A 19,545-nucleotide genomic window follows, 5' to 3' on the forward strand; every position below is an offset into this window, starting at 1 on the left:
AGAAAAATATAATTGTTCTCATCTAAAATGTTATTATATTGATAAAAAGAATTTTGTTTGAATGAAAAGACAATGGTCGCGATTTAAAATGTTATGGTACACGCACAGAAAAAACATATTTGGACATGGTTGCCGCATCCATTTAATGCTTATTTAGAGTATGTAATTGTCGCGAAAACCATGTATTTTGTCTTTGTAAAAATAATTTTCGAGCGGAGAAAAATATATGTTGGTAATAAGCATTTAAATAGTTCTCAAATGCCGCAAACATGTTCTATTATTTAAATGATAGAATTTGAGACCATTATATGGTCAGGAAAATCATGTATCTGACCATTCAATTTTTTGACTTTTTTGCAGAGAAAAAAATATTTTTATAGTTTGCGTATAGACATGTCTACAACCATTACATGGCCATAAAGACCATGTACATTGTTTTCGTGACCATTTAATTTTTTAATTTTTTTGCAGCGACAAGAATTTTATAAAGGGTGATTCTTTTGAGGTTAGGATTTTCATGCATTAGTATTTGACAGATCACGTGGGATTTCAGACATGGTGTCAAAGAGAAAGATGCTCAGAATGCTTTGACATTTCATCATGAATAGCCGAACGATCTGCCACAACGTCGAATTTTCAGTGAATGGGCCCTAGAAAAGTTGGCAGAAAATCCGCTTTTTTATCGACAAATTTTGTTCAGCGATGAGGCTCATTTCTGGTTGAATGGCTACGTAAATAAGCAAAATTGCCGCATTTGGAGTGAAGAGCAACCAGAAGCCGTTCAAGAACTGCCCATGCATCCCGAAAAATGCACTGTTTGGTGTGGTTTGTACGCTGGTGGAATCATTGGACCGTATTTTTTCAAAGATGCTGTTGGACGCAACGTTACGGTGAATGGCGATCGCTATCGTTCGATGCTAACAAACTTTTTGTTGCCAAAAATGGAAGAACTGAACTTGGTTGACATGTGGTTTCAACAAGATGGCGCTACATGCCACACAGCTCGCGATTCTATGGCCATTTTGAGGGAAAACTTCGGAGAACAATTCATCTCAAGAAATGGACCGGTAAGTTGGCCACCAAGATCATGCGATTTGACGCCTTTAGACTATTTTTTGTGGGGCTACGTCAAGTCTAAAGTCTACAGAAATAAGCCAGCAACTATTCCAGCTTTGGAAGACAACATTTCCGAAGAAATTCGGGCTATTCCGGCCGAAATGCTCGAAAAAGTTGCCCAAAATTGGACTTTCCGAATGGACCACCTAAGACGCAGCCGCGGTCAACATTTAAATGAAATTATCTTCAAAAAGTAAATGTCATGGACCAATCTAACGTTTCAAATAAAGAACCGATGAGATTTTGCAAATTTTATGCGTTTTTTTTAAAAAAAAAGTTATCAAGCTCTTAACAAATCACCCTTTAAAAACATTGAGCAGGTACACACGATTTTCATTTTGCGCGTCAGTCGTGTGTTGATTGTTTCTTGGAATGGACGGAGAATACGGAATTATTGTGTTTTGTGTTAATTTATTTATTCAGAAATGGCACGTGGTTTTATGTGAATACAAAAAAGGAAAGTGTAATTGAAAAAAATATACCTGGTTTTTGTTCTGCATTTTGATATATGGTATAATTTATTTTTATTTGCAGTTACATGATGTCTGCGTTTGTTCATTTGATGGGCACGAAGTAAATATCGAATGATTACTTATTGTTGAAATTGAACCAAACTAGAGTGTGTAAAAATATGTGAAGTTTGCTTGCACGACATTATAAATACAAATAAACAATGAATTAGTTTATAAATAAATAAAAACAAATAAATAAAGTTGATTTTGTGTTTTCTTTTCTCAAGTGGCGTCCTTTTTTCGACGACGAAAAAAGTTTTTTCATAAAAATCAAAACATTTTAGGTTGTGACCATGTTCTTTTAACTAGAAGAAAAACATTTTTGACGAATAACATAACATTTTAGATCGTGACCATTGTCTTTTAATGGAAACAAAATTCTTTTTATCAATATAATAACATTTTAGATGAGGACAATTGTATTTTTCTTAGAACCATGTTCACTGAGCCAACATGGTTGCAGGTTAAAATGTTACATGGTCGCCGCAAAAATAGCTGCTATCATATTATTTTGCTCTTCGAATATGATTGTGGCAATCATGTTTCTTCTCTGCGTGTAGTTGTTATTTATGTAGGTCGGATGGTATTGAAAATGGGCCATATCGGACCACTTTTACGTATAGCCCCCATATACACCGTTCCCCAGATTTGGCTTGCAGAGACTCTTGGAGGAGCAAAATTCATCCGATCCGGTTGCAATTTGGTACGTGGTGTTAGTATATGGTCTCTAACAACCATGCAAAAATTGGTCTATATAGGTTCATAATTATATATAGCCCCCATATAAACCGATCCCCAGATTTGGCCTCTGTAGCCTCTTGAAGGAACTAAATTCATCCGATCCGGTTGAAATTTGGTACGTGGTGTTAGTATATTGTCTCTAACAACCATGCAAAAATTGGTCTATATCGGCCCATAATTATATATAGCCCCCATATAAACCGATCCCCAGATTTGGCCTCTGGAGCCTCTTGAAGGAGCAAAATTCATCCGATCCGATTGAAATTTGTTACGTGGTGTTAGTATATGGTCTCTAACAACCATACAAAAATTGGTCCATATCGGTCTATAATTATATATAGCCCCCATATAAACCGATCCCCAGATTTTACCTCCGGAGCCTCTCGGAGGAGCAAAATTCATCCGGTCCCGTTGACCGGATGAATTTTTATTTCTATAGAAAATTTTGTCAAAATTTTATTTCTATAGAAAATTTTGTCAAAATTTTATTTCTATAGAAAATTTTGTCAAAATTTTATTTCTATAGAAAATTTTGTCAAAATTTTATTTCTATAGAAAATGTTGTCAAAAATTTTTTTCTATAGAAAATTTTGTCAAACTGACGGCCATTTTCATGTAGCTCCGTTAGGCTTTAAGTGTCAGTTAACAGAAAGAAAAATGTAAATATATTTTCTCCGGTTAACTTTAACTGAAAAATTTTCAGTTAAGTTTCTAACTGGCATATGGAATATATACGCAAGATGACAGATATGTAGATATCACGGTTTAAAAGTTCGTTAGCTAACGTAGCACTAACGGAGCTTCATGAAAATGGGGGTGAATTATACACGTATTTAATCGGCCCGTATGGACTAACTTACAATATAGAAGACGATGTTTAGAAGTTTTAAGATACTTTGCCATTGGCAAATGTTACCGCAACCCAAGTAATTGGATTGTGGAAGACAGTCTTTAGTACAAGTTTCTACGCAATCCATGGTGGAGGGTACATAAGATTCGGCCTGGCCGAACTTACGGCCGTATATACTTGTTTTTATACCCTTCACCACTACTGTGGTACAGGGTATAATAAGTTTGTGCATTTGTATGTAACGCCAAGAAGGAGTAATCATAGACCAACCTTTTAGTATACGGATCGGCTTAGAATTAAATTCTGAGTCGATTTAGCGATGTCCGTCTGTCTGTCTGTCTGTCCGTCTGTCTGTCTGTCTGTTGATGTATTTTTGTGTGCAAAGTACAGCTCGCAGTTTTAGTCCGATTGTCCTAAAATTTGGTATAGGGTCCTGTTTCGGCTCAAAGACGATCCCTATTGATTTTGGTAAAAATCGGTTCAGGTTTAGATATAGCTGCCATATATATTTTTCACCGATCTGGTCATAGTTGGCGTGTATATCAACCGATCTTCCTCAAATTCCGTACATCCGAATATTTTATGAGTCTCGAAAAACTTGCAAAATATCATCCAAATCGCTTCAGATTTAGATATAGCTCCCATATATAGCTTTCGCCCGATTAAACTCATTTGCCCACAGAGGCCAATTTTTTCCTCCGATTTAGTTGAAATTTTGCACAGGGAGTATAATTAGCATTGTAGCGATGTGTGCCAAATTTGGTTGAAATCGGTTCAGATTTAGATATAGCTCCCATATATAGCTTTCGCCCGATTTACACTCAAATGACCACAGAGGCCAATTTTTTCCTCCGATTTAGTTGAAATTTTGCACAGGGAGTATAATTAGCATTGTAGCTATGTGTGCCAAATTTGGTTGAAATCGGTTCGGATTTAGATATAGCTCCCATATATATGTTTTTCTGATTTCGACAAAAATGGTCAAAATACCAACATTTTCCTTGTAAAATCGCCACTGCTTAGTCGAAAAGTTGTAAAAATGACTCTAATTTTCCTAAACTTCGAATACATATATATCGAGCGATAAATCATAAATAAACTTTTTCGAAGTTTCCTTAAAATTGCTTCAGATTTAAACGTTTCCCATATTTTTTTACTAAGATTGTGCTCCACCCTAGTGCATTAGCCGACTTAAATTTTGAGTCTATAGATTTTGTAGAAGTCTATCAAATTCTGTCCAGCTCGAGTATATCACTTAAATGTATGTATTTGGGACAAACCTTTATATATAGCCCCCAACACATTTGACGGATGTGATATGGTATCGAAAATATAGATCTACAAAGTGGTGCAGGGTATAATATAGTCGGCCCGCCCGACTTTAGACTTTCCTTACTGGTTCTTTTATGCACTCTGTCAACTGTGAAATGTGAAACGAGCTAACGGCTGACTAAATAAATAGAATTGAAGTTCAAGAGGAGTGTTGTAAGGACCATATGATGTAGGCCCTTGCAGAAATATCATACACCTACTGACACTCTACAATTGTGTGATACATATTCCCAGAGAGAGAGAGAGAGTAAGAAAGAATGCAATTTCCTGTCTCCTACTGGTTTAACTGCTGTTACATTGTGCACTTAGATAACTCCTAACCTGTATCTTTAAGCGAAAGGGTTGATTTGAATTCTATGGTTTAGATTGCAGGTATTTTTTGCCAATGGTGGGCCATTATGCACACATTCCTCTCTGATTGTGAATATAATTCCGGTTTTTTGTTAGCTCAGTTCTCTTCGGTTGGTCCTTGTCTTTTTTTGTTTTCCTTGAAACCAGCATTGACAGTGACAAGTTTTTTCGGTTTCTTTTGTATTTTCTACTTGCCTGCAATTTTGGTTTGTGGCAAATTCTTTGTAATTCCATACTGTAGCTGTTGATGTCCTGTTTGCATAATTGTTTTTTTTTTTTTGTTTCTTCAACCAATATCAATTTTATTTCATTACACATATCGTAGGGTCTTCTTATTCTTTGTTTTTGACCCAAATGCAGCAGGAACCTGGATGGGTTGGTGTTACAGACAGTGGATATATAAAAATAAAGCTTTGACAAAATTTTCTATATAAAAAAAAAATTGACAAAAATTTCTTTAGAAATTAAAATGTTGACAAAAATTTCTTTAGAAATTAAAATGTTGACAAAATTTTCTATAGTAATAATTTTTTGACAAAATTTTCTATAAAAACAAAATTTTGACAAAATTTTCTATAGAAACAAAAATTTGAAAAAATTCTCTATAAAAATAAAATTTTAACAAAATTTTCTATAGAAACAAAAATTTGACAAAATTCTCAAATTCTCGTAGGGTCTTCTTATTCTTTGTTTTTGACCCAAATGCAGCAGGAACCTGGATGGGTTGGAGTTACAGACAGTGGATATATAAAACAAAACTTCGACAAAATTTTCTACAGAAATAAAATTTTGACAAAATTTTTAAAAGAAATACATTTTTGACAAATTTTTTTAAAGAAATAAAATTTTTACAAAATTTTTTATAGATATAAAATTTTGAAAAATTTTTTAAAAAAATAAAATTTTGACAAAATTTTCTATAGAAATAAAATTTTGACAAAATTTTCTATAGACATAAAATGTTGACAAAATTTGTTATAACAGGTTCGCTGATAAGTCGCCGGTCTAACAAAGAAAAACACATTTTTTTGTCAAAATTCGTTTTTATTATTCAACATAGTTCCCTTCAAGAGTGATACAACGATTATAACGACCTTCCAATTTTTTGATACCATGTTGATAGTACTCCTTCGGTTTTGCCTCAAAATAGGCCTCAGTTTCGGCGATCACCTCTTCATTGCAGCCAATTTTTTTCCCTGCGAGCATCCTTTTGAGGTCTGAGAACAAGTCGAACAAAAGTCGCTGGGGCCAGATCTGGAGAATACGGTGGGTGGGGAAGCAATTCGAAGCCCAATTCATGAATTTTTGCCATCGTTCTCAATGACTTGTGGCACGGTGCGTTGTCTTGGTGGAACAACACTTTTTTCTTCTTCATATGGGGCCGTTTTGCCGCGATTTCGACCCTTCTCAAGATAATCGATAAAAATTATTCCATGCGCATCCCAAAAAACAGAGGCCATTACTTTGCCAGCGGACTTTTGAGTCTTTCCATGCTTCGGAGACGGTTCACCGGTCGCTGTCCACTCAGCCGACTGTCGATTGGACGAGTGTAGTGATGGAGCCATGTTTAATCAATTGTCACATATCGACGGAAAAACTCGGTTTTTTGGTCAAATGTGAGCTCGCGCGGCACCCATTTTGCACAGAGCTTCCGCATATTCAAATATTGATGAATGATATGACCAACACGTTCCTTTGATATCTTTAAGGCCTCTGCTATCTCGATCAACTTCATTTTACGGACATTCAAAATCATTTTGTGGATTTTTTTGATGTTTTCGTCGGTAACCACCTCTATCGGGCATCCACTGCGTTCATCGTCCTCCGTGCTCATTTCACCACGCTTGAATTTTGCATACCAATCAATTATTGTTGATTTCCCTGGGGCAGAGTCCGGAAACTCATTATCAAGCCAAGTTTTTGCTTCCACCGTATTTTTTCCCTTCAGAAAACAGTATTTTATCAAAACACGAAATTCATTTTTTTTTCATTTTTTTCACAATAACAAAAGTTGCTTCACAAAAGACGCTCTATCTCACAAACTAATTGACTTACAGACGTCAAATTTTGACACGAATCATTTGAAGGTTGGTACTATATAAAAATAATATGCATTTAATACTAGCGACGCCATATATGTGTCAGACCGGGGACTTATCAGCCAACCTGTTAAAAATAGTTTTGACAAAATTTTCTATAGAAATAAAATTTGACAAAATTTTCTCTAGAAATAAAATTTGACAAAATTTTCTAAAATAAAATTTTCTATAGAAATTAAAATGTTGAAAAAATTTTCTATAGAAATAAATTTTTGACAAAATTTTCTATAGAAACAAAAATTTCACAAAATTCTCTATAGAAATAAAACTTTGACAAAATTTTCTACAGAAATAAAATTTTGACAAAATTTTCTATAGAAATAACATTTTGACAAAATTTTGTATTGAAATAAAATTTTGAAAAAATTTTCAATAAAATAAAGTTTTGACAATATTTTCTATAGAAATAAGATGTTGGTTAAGCTACACTTGTAGTTTAGTCAATACATGGTTTTATGCTGAAATAAAAAACAACAATAATGATTGAAGAATAAACCAACAATAACAAAACAAAACGAAATACAATTTTGACAAAATTTTCTATAAAAATAAAATTTTTACTTAAATTTCCTTTCACAGTGTCCAAGGTTTCACTGTAATCAAAAACAAGTTTGTTTTTTAAAACTGCAAAATTTCTCCAATCTCAATCCTTATATAAAGTATTAGCTCTGCATTTACAATATAACACTTGAGTGTGACAATAACAATGTCCTTCGATTGATACTTTTTTACAATTTAATCCTTCTCAAGTTGCACGAAGCACGAGCTCCTCAATGTGGATCAGAAATACCACGTAATTGATTTGCACCACTTTTCTTTTCTTTTTTTAAAGTTGGTAAACAAGAAATTTGTATTAGTTTTAGGTTGTAAAAAGGGCAGGAGGAAGAGACGAATGAAACATAATCGATATAATTTCAAGAAAGTTCAAGGAAATCAGAGAACAAAGAATCACAACTTAAAAAGGAAGTACAACGGAACGGAAGCCATGAGTGGTGTCTACCAAAAGAGGAAGGGATATTTAATGAGGGTGTTAACGTGCAACATAGAAAACAAAAAAAGCGAAGGAAAAAAATCTCAATAATATAATATCCTGCCTGGAAGTGTGGCACTTCATTCGTTTATGACCCTGTGTGTGTTTTTTTTCCTCTAAAGCTTTGGACTTTGTTGTTTTTATATCACGACTCGTCTCCTGATGACCCTGATGAGGATGAACACATAATAATAGAAAATGTTATGATAAAATATAAACATTAAAACAAAAGGTTAATTTCATGTACATAACGAGTGAAGTGAAGGAGTGGCCACCATGCTACTAAATATTCTGTCATGGATCGATACAACTCTAAGAATCTTGAATGTTCTAAGCGAGCTACACGCAGAGAAGAAACATGATTGTCACAATCATATTGGAAGAGCAAAATAATATGATAGGAGCTATTTTTGCGGCGACCATGGAACATTTTAACCTGCAATCATGTTGGCTCAGTGAACATGGTTCTAAGAAAAATATAATTGTTCTCATCTAAAATGTTATTATATTGATAAAAAGAATTTTGTTTGAATGAAAAGACAATGGTCGCGATTTAAAATGTTATGGTACACGCACAGAAAAAACATATTTGGACATGGTTGCCGCATCCATTTAATGCTTATTTAGAGTATGTAATTGTCGCGAAAACCATGTATTTTGTCTTTGTAAAAATAATTTTCGAGCGGAGAAAAATATATGTTGGTAATAAGCATTTAAATAGTTCTCAAATGCCGCAAACATGTTCTATTATTTAAATGATAGAATTTGAGACCATTATATGGTCAGGAAAATCATGTATCTGACCATTCAATTTTTTGACTTTTTTGCAGAGAAAAAAATATTTTTATAGTTTGCGTATAGACATGTCTACAACCATTACATGGCCATAAAGACCATGTACATTGTTTTCGTGACCATTTAATTTTTTAATTTTTTTGCAGCGACAAGAATTTTATAAAGGGTGATTCTTTTGAGGTTAGGATTTTCATGCATTAGTATTTGACAGATCACGTGGGATTTCAGACATGGTGTCAAAGAGAAAGATGCTCAGAATGCTTTGACATTTCATCATGAATAGCCGAACGATCTGCCACAACGTCGAATTTTCAGTGAATGGGCCCTAGAAAAGTTGGCAGAAAATCCGCTTTTTTATCGACAAATTTTGTTCAGCGATGAGGCTCATTTCTGGTTGAATGGCTACGTAAATAAGCAAAATTGCCGCATTTGGAGTGAAGAGCAACCAGAAGCCGTTCAAGAACTGCCCATGCATCCCGAAAAATGCACTGTTTGGTGTGGTTTGTACGCTGGTGGAATCATTGGACCGTATTTTTTCAAAGATGCTGTTGGACGCAACGTTACGGTGAATGGCGATCGCTATCGTTCGATGCTAACAAACTTTTTGTTGCCAAAAATGGAAGAACTGAACTTGGTTGACATGTGGTTTCAACAAGATGGCGCTACATGCCACACAGCTCGCGATTCTATGGCCATTTTGAGGGAAAACTTCGGAGAACAATTCATCTCAAGAAATGGACCGGTAAGTTGGCCACCAAGATCATGCGATTTGACGCCTTTAGACTATTTTTTGTGGGGCTACGTCAAGTCTAAAGTCTACAGAAATAAGCCAGCAACTATTCCAGCTTTGGAAGACAACATTTCCGAAGAAATTCGGGCTATTCCGGCCGAAATGCTCGAAAAAGTTGCCCAAAATTGGACTTTCCGAATGGACCACCTAAGACGCAGCCGCGGTCAACATTTAAATGAAATTATCTTCAAAAAGTAAATGTCATGGACCAATCTAACGTTTCAAATAAAGAACCGATGAGATTTTGCAAATTTTATGCGTTTTTTTTAAAAAAAAAGTTATCAAGCTCTTAACAAATCACCCTTTAAAAACATTGAGCAGGTACACACGATTTTCATTTTGCGCGTCAGTCGTGTGTTGATTGTTTCTTGGAATGGACGGAGAATACGGAATTATTGTGTTTTGTGTTAATTTATTTATTCAGAAATGGCACGTGGTTTTATGTGAATACAAAAAAGGAAAGTGTAATTGAAAAAAATATACCTGGTTTTTGTTCTGCATTTTGATATATGGTATAATTTATTTTTATTTGCAGTTACATGATGTCTGCGTTTGTTCATTTGATGGGCACGAAGTAAATATCGAATGATTACTTATTGTTGAAATTGAACCAAACTAGAGTGTGTAAAAATATGTGAAGTTTGCTTGCACGACATTATAAATACAAATAAACAATGAATTAGTTTATAAATAAATAAAAACAAATAAATAAAGTTGATTTTGTGTTTTCTTTTCTCAAGTGGCGTCCTTTTTTCGACGACGAAAAAAGTTTTTTCATAAAAATCAAAACATTTTAGGTTGTGACCATGTTCTTTTAACTAGAAGAAAAACATTTTTGACGAATAACATAACATTTTAGATCGTGACCATTGTCTTTTAATGGAAACAAAATTCTTTTTATCAATATAATAACATTTTAGATGAGGACAATTGTATTTTTCTTAGAACCATGTTCACTGAGCCAACATGGTTGCAGGTTAAAATGTTACATGGTCGCCGCAAAAATAGCTGCTATCATATTATTTTGCTCTTCGAATATGATTGTGGCAATCATGTTTCTTCTCTGCGTGTATTCATTAAAAATGTTTTTCTCCTAGTTAAAAGAACATGGTTACAACCTTAAATGTTTTGATCTTTATGAAAAAACTTTTTTCATCGTCGAAAAAAGGACGCCACTTGAGAAAAGAAAACACAAAATTAAATTTATTTGTTTGTTGTTATCTGTTTATAAACTAATTCATTGTTTATTTGTATTTATAATGCCGTTCAAGCAAACATCATATATTTTTACACACTCTTTTTTTCAATTTCAACAATAAGTAATTATTCCATTTTTATATCGTGTCCATCAAATGTACAAACGCAGACATCATGTAACTGCAAATAAAAATAAATGATCCATATAGCTAAATGCATATAGCAAAATGCAAACAGGTACATTTTTTTCAACTACACTTTCCTTTTTTGTGTTCACATAAACCACGTGCCACTTCTGAATAAATAAATTAACACAAAACACAATTATTCCGTATTCTCCGTCCATTCCAAGAAACTATCAACACACGACTGACGCGCAAAATGAAAATCATGTGTACTTGCTCAATGTTTTTATAAAATTCTTTTCGCTGCAAAAAAGTTAAAAAATTAAATGGTCACGAAGAAAATGTAAATGGTTTTTATGGCCATATAATGGTTCTAGACATGTCTATACTCAACCTATAAAAATTCTTTTTTCCCTATACAAAAGTAAAAAAAAAATTAATGGCCAGGTACATGATTTTCCCGAACATTTAATGGTCTCAAATTCTATCATTTAAATGAAAGAACATGTTTGCGGTATTTGAGAACCATTCAAATGCTTATTGCCACCATACATTTCTCTCCGCTCGAAAACTATTTTTACAAAGACAAAGTACATGGTTTTCGCGACAATTACATGCTCTAGATAAGCATTAAATGGATGCGGCAACCATGTCAAAACATGGTTTTTCTGTGCGTGTAGGTGGTTAGTATAGAGAAATTTGAGTATTGAAAAGTCTTTTAAGAATGGCAGATGATTAATACAAAGCAGTACACCAATGGCGGATTGTTTTCCCATTTCCCATGACAAGTACTATATATAGAAATTCTATTTCTCTAGAAATTTTGTCAAAATTTATTTATATAGAAAATTTTGTCAACATTTTATTTCTATAGAAAGTTTTCGTCAACATTTTATTTCTATAGAAAATTTTCGTAAAACTTTTATTTCTATAGAAAATTTTGTAAAAATTTTATTTCTATAGAAAATTTTGTCAACATTTTATTTCTATAGAAAATTTTGTCAAAATTGTATTTCTATAGAAAATTTTGTCAACATTGTATTCCTATAGAAAATTTTGTCAAAACTTTATTTCTATAGAAAATTTTGTCAAAATTTTATTCCTATAGAAAATTTTGTCAATTTTTTGTTGTATAGAAATTTTGTCAAATTTTATATCTTGATAAAATTTTGTCAAAATTTTATTTCTATAGGAAATTTTGTAAAAAATTTATTTCTATAGAAAATATTGTCAACATTTTATTTCTATAGAAAATTTTTGCAAAATTTTATTTCTATAGAAAATTTTCTCATTTTGTCAAAATTTTATTTTTAAAGAAAATTTCCGTCAAAATTTTATTTCTATAGAAAATTTTGTCAACATTTTATTTCTATAGAAGATTTTATCAAAATCTTATTTCTATAGAAAATTTTGTCAAAATTTTATTTCTATAGAAGATTTTATCAAAATCTAATTTCTATAGAAAATTTTGTAAATTTTTTGTTGTATAGAAAATTTTGTAAATTTTTTGTTGTATAGAAATTTTGTCAAATTTTATATCTTAATAAAATTTTGTCAAAATTTTATTTCTATAGGAAATTTTGTAAAAATTTTATTTCTATAGGAAATTTTGTAAAAATTTTATTTCTATAGAAAATTTTGTCAACATTTTATTTCTATAGAAATTTTTTGCAAAATTTTATTTCTATAGAAAATTTTCCCATTTTGACAAAACTTTATTTTTATAGAAAATTTTGTAAAATTTTTATTTCTATAGAAAATTTTGTCAACATTTTATTTCTATAGAAAATTTTGTCAAAATTGTATTTCTATAGAAAATTTTTTCAAAATTGTATTTCTATAGAAAATTTTGTCAAAACTTTATTTCTTAGAAAATTTTGTCAAAATTTTATTTCTATAGAAAATTTTGTCAATTTGTTGTTGTGTAGAAAATGTTGCCAAAATTTTATTTCTATAGAAAATTTTGTCAACATTTTATTTCTATAGAAAATTTTGTCAAAATTGTATTTCTATAGAAAATTTTGTGAACATTGTATTCCTATAGAAAATTTTTGCAAAATTTTATTTCTATAGAAAATTTTCCCATTTTGTCAAAACTTTATTTTTATAGAAAATTTTGTAAAATTTTTATTTCTATAGAAAATTTTGTCAAAATTTTATTTCTATAGGAAATTTTGTCAAAATTGTATTTCTATAGAAAATTTTTTCAAAATTGTATTTCTATAGAAAATTTTGTCAAAACTTCATTTCTTAGAAAATTTTGTCAAAATTTTATTTCTATAGAAAATTTTGTCAATTTGTTGTTGTGTAGAAAATTTTGCCAAATTTTATAGCTAAAGAAAAATTTGTCAAAATTTTATTTCTATAGGAAATTTTGTCAAAATTTAATTTCTATAGAAAATTTTGTCAAAATTTAATTTCTATAGAAAATATTGTCAACATTTTATTTCTATAGAAAATTTTTGCAAAATTTGATTTCTATAGAAAATTTTCTCATTTTCTCAAAATTTTATTTTTATAGAAAATTTCCGTCAAAATTTTATTTATATAGAAAATATTGTCTAAAAATTTATTTCTATAGAAAATTTTGTCAAAATTTTATTTCTATAAAAAACAACATTTTATTTCTATAAAAAATTGTATTTCTATAGAAAATTTTCTCATTTTGTCAAAATTTTATTTTTAAAGAAAATTTCCGTCAAAATTTTATTTCTATAGAAAATTTTGTCTAAAAATTTTATTTCTATAGAAAATTTTGAAAAAAAATTATTTCTATAAAAAATTTTGTCAACATTTTATTTCTATAAAAAATTTTGTCAAAATTGTATTTCTACAGAAAAATTTGTCAAAATTTTATTTCTATAGAAAATTTTGTCAAAATTTTATTTCTATAGAAGATTTTATCAAAATCTTATTTCTATAGAAAATTTTTTGTTGTATAGAAAATTTTGTAAATTTTTATATCTTAATAAAATTTTGTAAAAATTTTATTTCTATAGGAAATTTTGTCAAAATTTTATTTCTATAGAAAATTTTTGCAAAATTTTATTTCTAAAGAAAATTTTCTCATTTTGTCAAAATTTTATTTCTATAGAAAATTTTGTTAAAATTTTATTTCTATAGATAATTTTGTCAACATTTTATTTTTATAGAAAATTTTGTCAAAATTTTGTCAAAAAATTTTGTCAAATTTGTCAAAATTGTATTTCTATAGAAAATTTTGTCAAAATTGTATTTCTATAGAAAATTTTGTCAAAATTTTAATTCTATAGAAGATTTTATCAAAATCTTATTTCTATAGAAAATTTTGTAAATTTTTTGTTGTATAGAAAATTTTGTCAATTTTTTGTTGTATAGAAAATTTTGCCAAATTTTGTATCTTAAGAAAATTTTGTTAAAATTTTATTTCTATAGGAAATTTTGTCAAAATTTAATTTCTATAGAAAATTTTGTCAAAATTTAATTTCTATAGAAAATATTGTCAACATTTTATTTCTATAGAAAATGTTTGCAAAATTGTATTATTTATAGAAAATTGTGTCAAAATTTTATTTCTATAGAAGATTTTATCCAAATCTTATTTCTATAGAAAATTTTGTAAATTTTCTGTTGTATAGAAAATTTTGTCAATTTGTTGTTGTATAGAAAATTTTGCCAAATTTTATATCTTAAGAAAATTTTGTCAAAATTGTATTTCTATAGAAAATTTTGTCAACATATATATTATTTCTATAGAAAATTTAATTTCTATAGAAAATTTTCTCATTTTGTCAAAATTTTATTTTTATAGAAAATTTTCGTCAAAATTTTATTTCTATAGAAAATTTTGTCAAAATTTTATTCCTATAGATAATTTTGTCAACATTTTATTTCTATAGAAAATTTTGTCAAAATTGATTCCTATAGATAATTTTGTCAACATTTTATTTCTATAGAAAATTTTGTCAAAATTGTATTTCTATAGAAAATTTTGTCAATATTTTATTTCTATAAAAAAAATATGTTACCGCAAATCGAACAAGTGCAATGGTGAATTGTAACGAAAGCTTCCTAATCTTAACTCTACGAGATAAAGGAAAATATTAATAAACAAATAATTGTAATAAAATTAGTATCAATATCTAATGAAGTAAATTTATTTTTTTTTTAATTTTAAATTATTCGGTATTTTTTTACTGCAGGACCTGATTCTTTATTTTTTTTTTCATAAACACTTTTTCCCAAATAAATAATTGGGGATCGGTTTATATGGCGCCTGCATATAATTATGAAGGGCGAACTTGATCATTAGGAAGTTTCTTCCTTAAATTAATTTCTATTATGGGAAAACTAAAAACTTATTGAAGTAAAATAAAAAAAAAACTAAAAATTTACATGTTTGTTTTTTTATTGGCACACAAACAAAATATAAAAAATATATCTGATTACAGCCCTCATAGAGCATTTTAAAAAAATCTCTTTGGCAAACACCCACGAATAATATGAAGTTCATGGCCAAATTTCATTCAATAAAATGTTATGTTATGAATTACAGGAATTGGCCAAATGGTTACAAAATCATCACTAGAGGCGGCAGCATCTACAATATAATTCACCATAACTGAACCTTTTGTTTTTCTTTTATTTATCAGTTTTGCTCGACTATTGTTGTGTAGTTGCTGGCAGGGGACATATTGAACTTGCCAAGACACCTGCCCACCAACAGTGAGCGAATGTAGATGAAATCAGCAACAACAATACAACAACAACATAACACCTACTGAAGCTCATGCTAGGTAATAAGTCTCATTTACAACAGCTGTTTTGTGATGAGAGCAATTTTTTCTTCATAATAATAAAGGGTGATTCTTTTGAGGTTAGGATTTTCATGCATTAGTATTTGACAGATCACGTGGGATTTCAGACATGGTGTCAAAGAGAAAGATGCTCAGTATGCTTTGACATTTCATCATGAATAGACTTACTAACGAGCCACAACGTCGAATTTTCAGTGAATGGGCCCTAGAAAAGTTGGCAGAAAATCCGCTTTTTTATCGACAAATTTTGTTCAGCGATGAGGCTCATTTCTGGTTGAATGGCTACGTAAATAAGCAAAATTGCCGCATTTGGAGTGAAGAGCAACCAGAAGCCGTTCAAGAACTGCCCATGCATCCCGAAAAATGCACTGTTTGGTGTGGTTTGTACGCTGGTGGAATCATTGGACCGTATTTTTTCAAAGATGCTGTTGGACGCAACGTTACGGTGAATGGCGATCGCTATCGTTCGATGCTAACAAACTTTTTGTTGCCAAAAATGGAAGAACGGAACTTGGTTGACATGTGGTTTCAACAAGATGGCGCTACATGCCACACAGCTCGCGATTTTATGGCCATTTTGAGGGAAAACTTCGGAGAACAATTCATCTCAAGAAATGGACCGGTAAGTTGGCCACCAAGATCATGCGATTTGACGCCTTTAGACTATTTTTTGTGGGGCTACGTCAAGTCTAAAGTCTACAGAAATAAGCCAGCAACTATTCCAGCTTTGGAAGACAACATTTCCGAAGAAATTCGGGCTATTCCGGCCGAAATGCTCGAAAAAGTTGCCCAAAATTGGACTTTCCGAATTGACCACCTAAGACGCAGCCGCGGTCAACATTTAAATGAAATTATCTTCAAAAAGTAAATGTCATGGACCAATCTAACGTTTCAAATAAAGAACCGATGAGATTTTGCAAATTTTATGCGTTTTTTTTTTTAAAAAAGTTATCAAGCTCTTAACAAATCACCCTTTATATATGTATGTATATGTGAGAGGGTGCGTGCGTGTGACTTTTGTAAGAGGGTATATTAAGGAAAGAAATTGGGGACAATCGCCTGTATTTTCGTTTTTATTTAAGCCAATGACAATGAGTTAACATTTGTAGCGTGTGTGTGCGTGTATGTGTGTTTACAACATAAATTACTTCAATTAAAACTAGAGTAAATAAAGTGTTAATACCAACACCCTGCGTGACGCGGGTATTCCTTACATAAAAGGGAGTACAAATAGTTTCCAAACAAATAGTAAAAGAATTATACAACGAGGAAACTCGAACATACTATCTATCCACTTTGAATTAGGAACAGCAAAGGTCGAAATGACAAACAGCCAAAAAAGTTGTAAACATTGAAAACGCATCGAAATATCGATTTTTATTTTAGAAATAAAATTTTGCAAAAATTTTCTATAGAAATAAAATTATGACAAAATTTTCCATAGAAATAAAATTTTGACGAAAATTTTCCATAGAAATAAAATTTTGACAAAATTTTCTATAAATTCAATATCATTAAAAAAATTTTCATAAAAGTAAGTAATTTTTATACCCACCACCATAGAATGGTGATGGGGGTATAATAAGTTTGTCATTCCGTTTGTAACACATCGAAATATCGATTTCCGGCTATATAAAGTATATATATTCTTGATCAGGGAGAAATTCTAAGACGATATAACGATGTCCGTCTGTCTGTCTGTCTGTCTGTCTGTTGTAATCACGCTACAGTCTTCAATAATGAAGCAATCGTGCTGAAATTGTGCACAAACTCGTCTTTTGTCTGCAGGCAGGTCAAGTTCGAAGATGGGCTATATCGGTCCAGGTTTTTATATAGTCCCCATATAAACCGACCTCCCGATTTGGGGTCTTGGGCTTATAGAAATCGTAGTTTTTATCCAAATTGCCTGAAATTTGAAATCTAGAGGTATTTTATGACCATAAAGAGGTGTGCCAAAAATGGTGAGTATCGGTCCATGTTTTGGTATAGCCCCCATACAGACCGATCTCCCGATTTTACTTCTTGGGCTTATAGAAACCGCAGTTTTTATTCAATTTACTTGAAATTGGAAATCTAGAGGTATTGTAGGACCACAAATACGTGTGCCAAGAATTGTGAGTATCGGTCCATGTTTTGGTATGGTCCCCATATAAAACGACCTCCCGATTTGGGGTCTTGGGCTTATAGAAATCGTAGTTTTTATCCAATTTGCCTGAAATTTGAAATCTAGAGGTATTTTATGACCATAAAGAGGTGTGCCAAAAATTGTGAGTATCGGTCCATATTTTGGTATAGCCCCCATATAGACCTATCTCCAGATTTTACTTCTTTGGCTTATAGAAACCGCAGTTTTTATTCAATTTACCTGAAATTGGAAATCTAGAGGTATTGTAGGACCACAAATACGTGTGCCAAAAATTGTGAGTATCGGTCCATGTTTTGGTATAGCCCCCATATAAAACGACCTCCCGATTTTGGGTCTTGGGCTTATAGAAACCGTAGTTTCTATCCAATTTGTCTGAAATTGGATATCTAGAGGTATTTTAGGACCATAAGAGGTGTGCCGAAAATGGTGAGTATCGGTCCATATTTTGGTATATCCCCCATATAGACCGATTTCCCGATTTTACTTCTTGGGCTTCTAGAATCCGAAGTTTTTATCCTATTTGCCTGAAATTGGAAATCTACAGGTATTTTCGGGTCATAAAGAGGTGTGCCGTAAACGGTGAGTATCGGTCCATATTTTAGTATAGCCCCCATAAGAACGATCTCCCGATTTAACTCCTTGGGTTTCTAGAAACCGTAGTTTTTATCTGATTTGCCTGAATTTGTAAATATTCTGATATTTTAGGCTCACAAAAACGTGTATCGGATTAAGTTTTTATCGGTCCATTTGATAATGCCTCCATATAGACCGACTTCACTTCTTGAGGATGTAGAAGGCGCACTGATCATGAAAATTGCTTGAAACTCAATGTAAAATTTCCAGATTTTACTTCTACAGATTTAAGATTTCAAATCAAGACGTTATTTTATAATTTTCTTGCACACTTACAAGAGATGTTAATGATTCCTCTAAAACTCAAACAAAAATGGTTCTTATAAATCCAGAATCTGATATAGTCCTCGTAGATGAAATCTTTAAATTTATCTTCGGGAAGTGTCCTCAAGTCCTCAAGCCCTCCTGAAATTTCAAAGGAAACCCTAATATTTGGTTCATGGTGGTGGGTATTTAAGATTCGGCCCGGCCGAACTTAGTGCTGTATATACTTGTTAAATTCTTTAATGGCCTCCACCAACCCCAGAACTATTTTGAGTGTAGATGGGGTAAATATGTCGACATATGTCTTTTTGTGAGTGCATGAGTTCAAAACAAAAACCAACAAAGAGCGTCCGTGAATTCAGCTTACAGAGATACCAGCCTCTCTAAATTAGGGAAATAGCCACCCAAGTACAACAAGTTAATGTCTTCTATATGCTGATTGTCGTTTTTTCCTTTGATCTATTATAATTACACATAAGGCACTGCAGATTGATTTTGATATTTCTAGGCAATTGTGTGAGGCTAATGGTGGTAAATAGGGTCCGTCTTAATCGATAACAATGTAAAAACTCTGCTTGAAACTCTCTTTGATTTTCTTGTCGTGTGGTGAGGTAGGCGATTCTCAGGGTGTTTCTTATTCTTTGAATTACATCAGAGTCTGAGATAATGATGGAAAATGTTAATGGTAATTTTTGGGATATGGTTCTTCCAATAAAAATTCTGCATTATCACTTAAGGTATTGTTTTTTGGGGGGAGGAAAAAATGGA

This window comes from Haematobia irritans, chromosome 4 (genome assembly GCF_050003625.1).
Source record: "Haematobia irritans isolate KBUSLIRL chromosome 4, ASM5000362v1, whole genome shotgun sequence".
Taxonomy (NCBI): Eukaryota; Metazoa; Arthropoda; class Insecta; order Diptera; family Muscidae; genus Haematobia; species Haematobia irritans.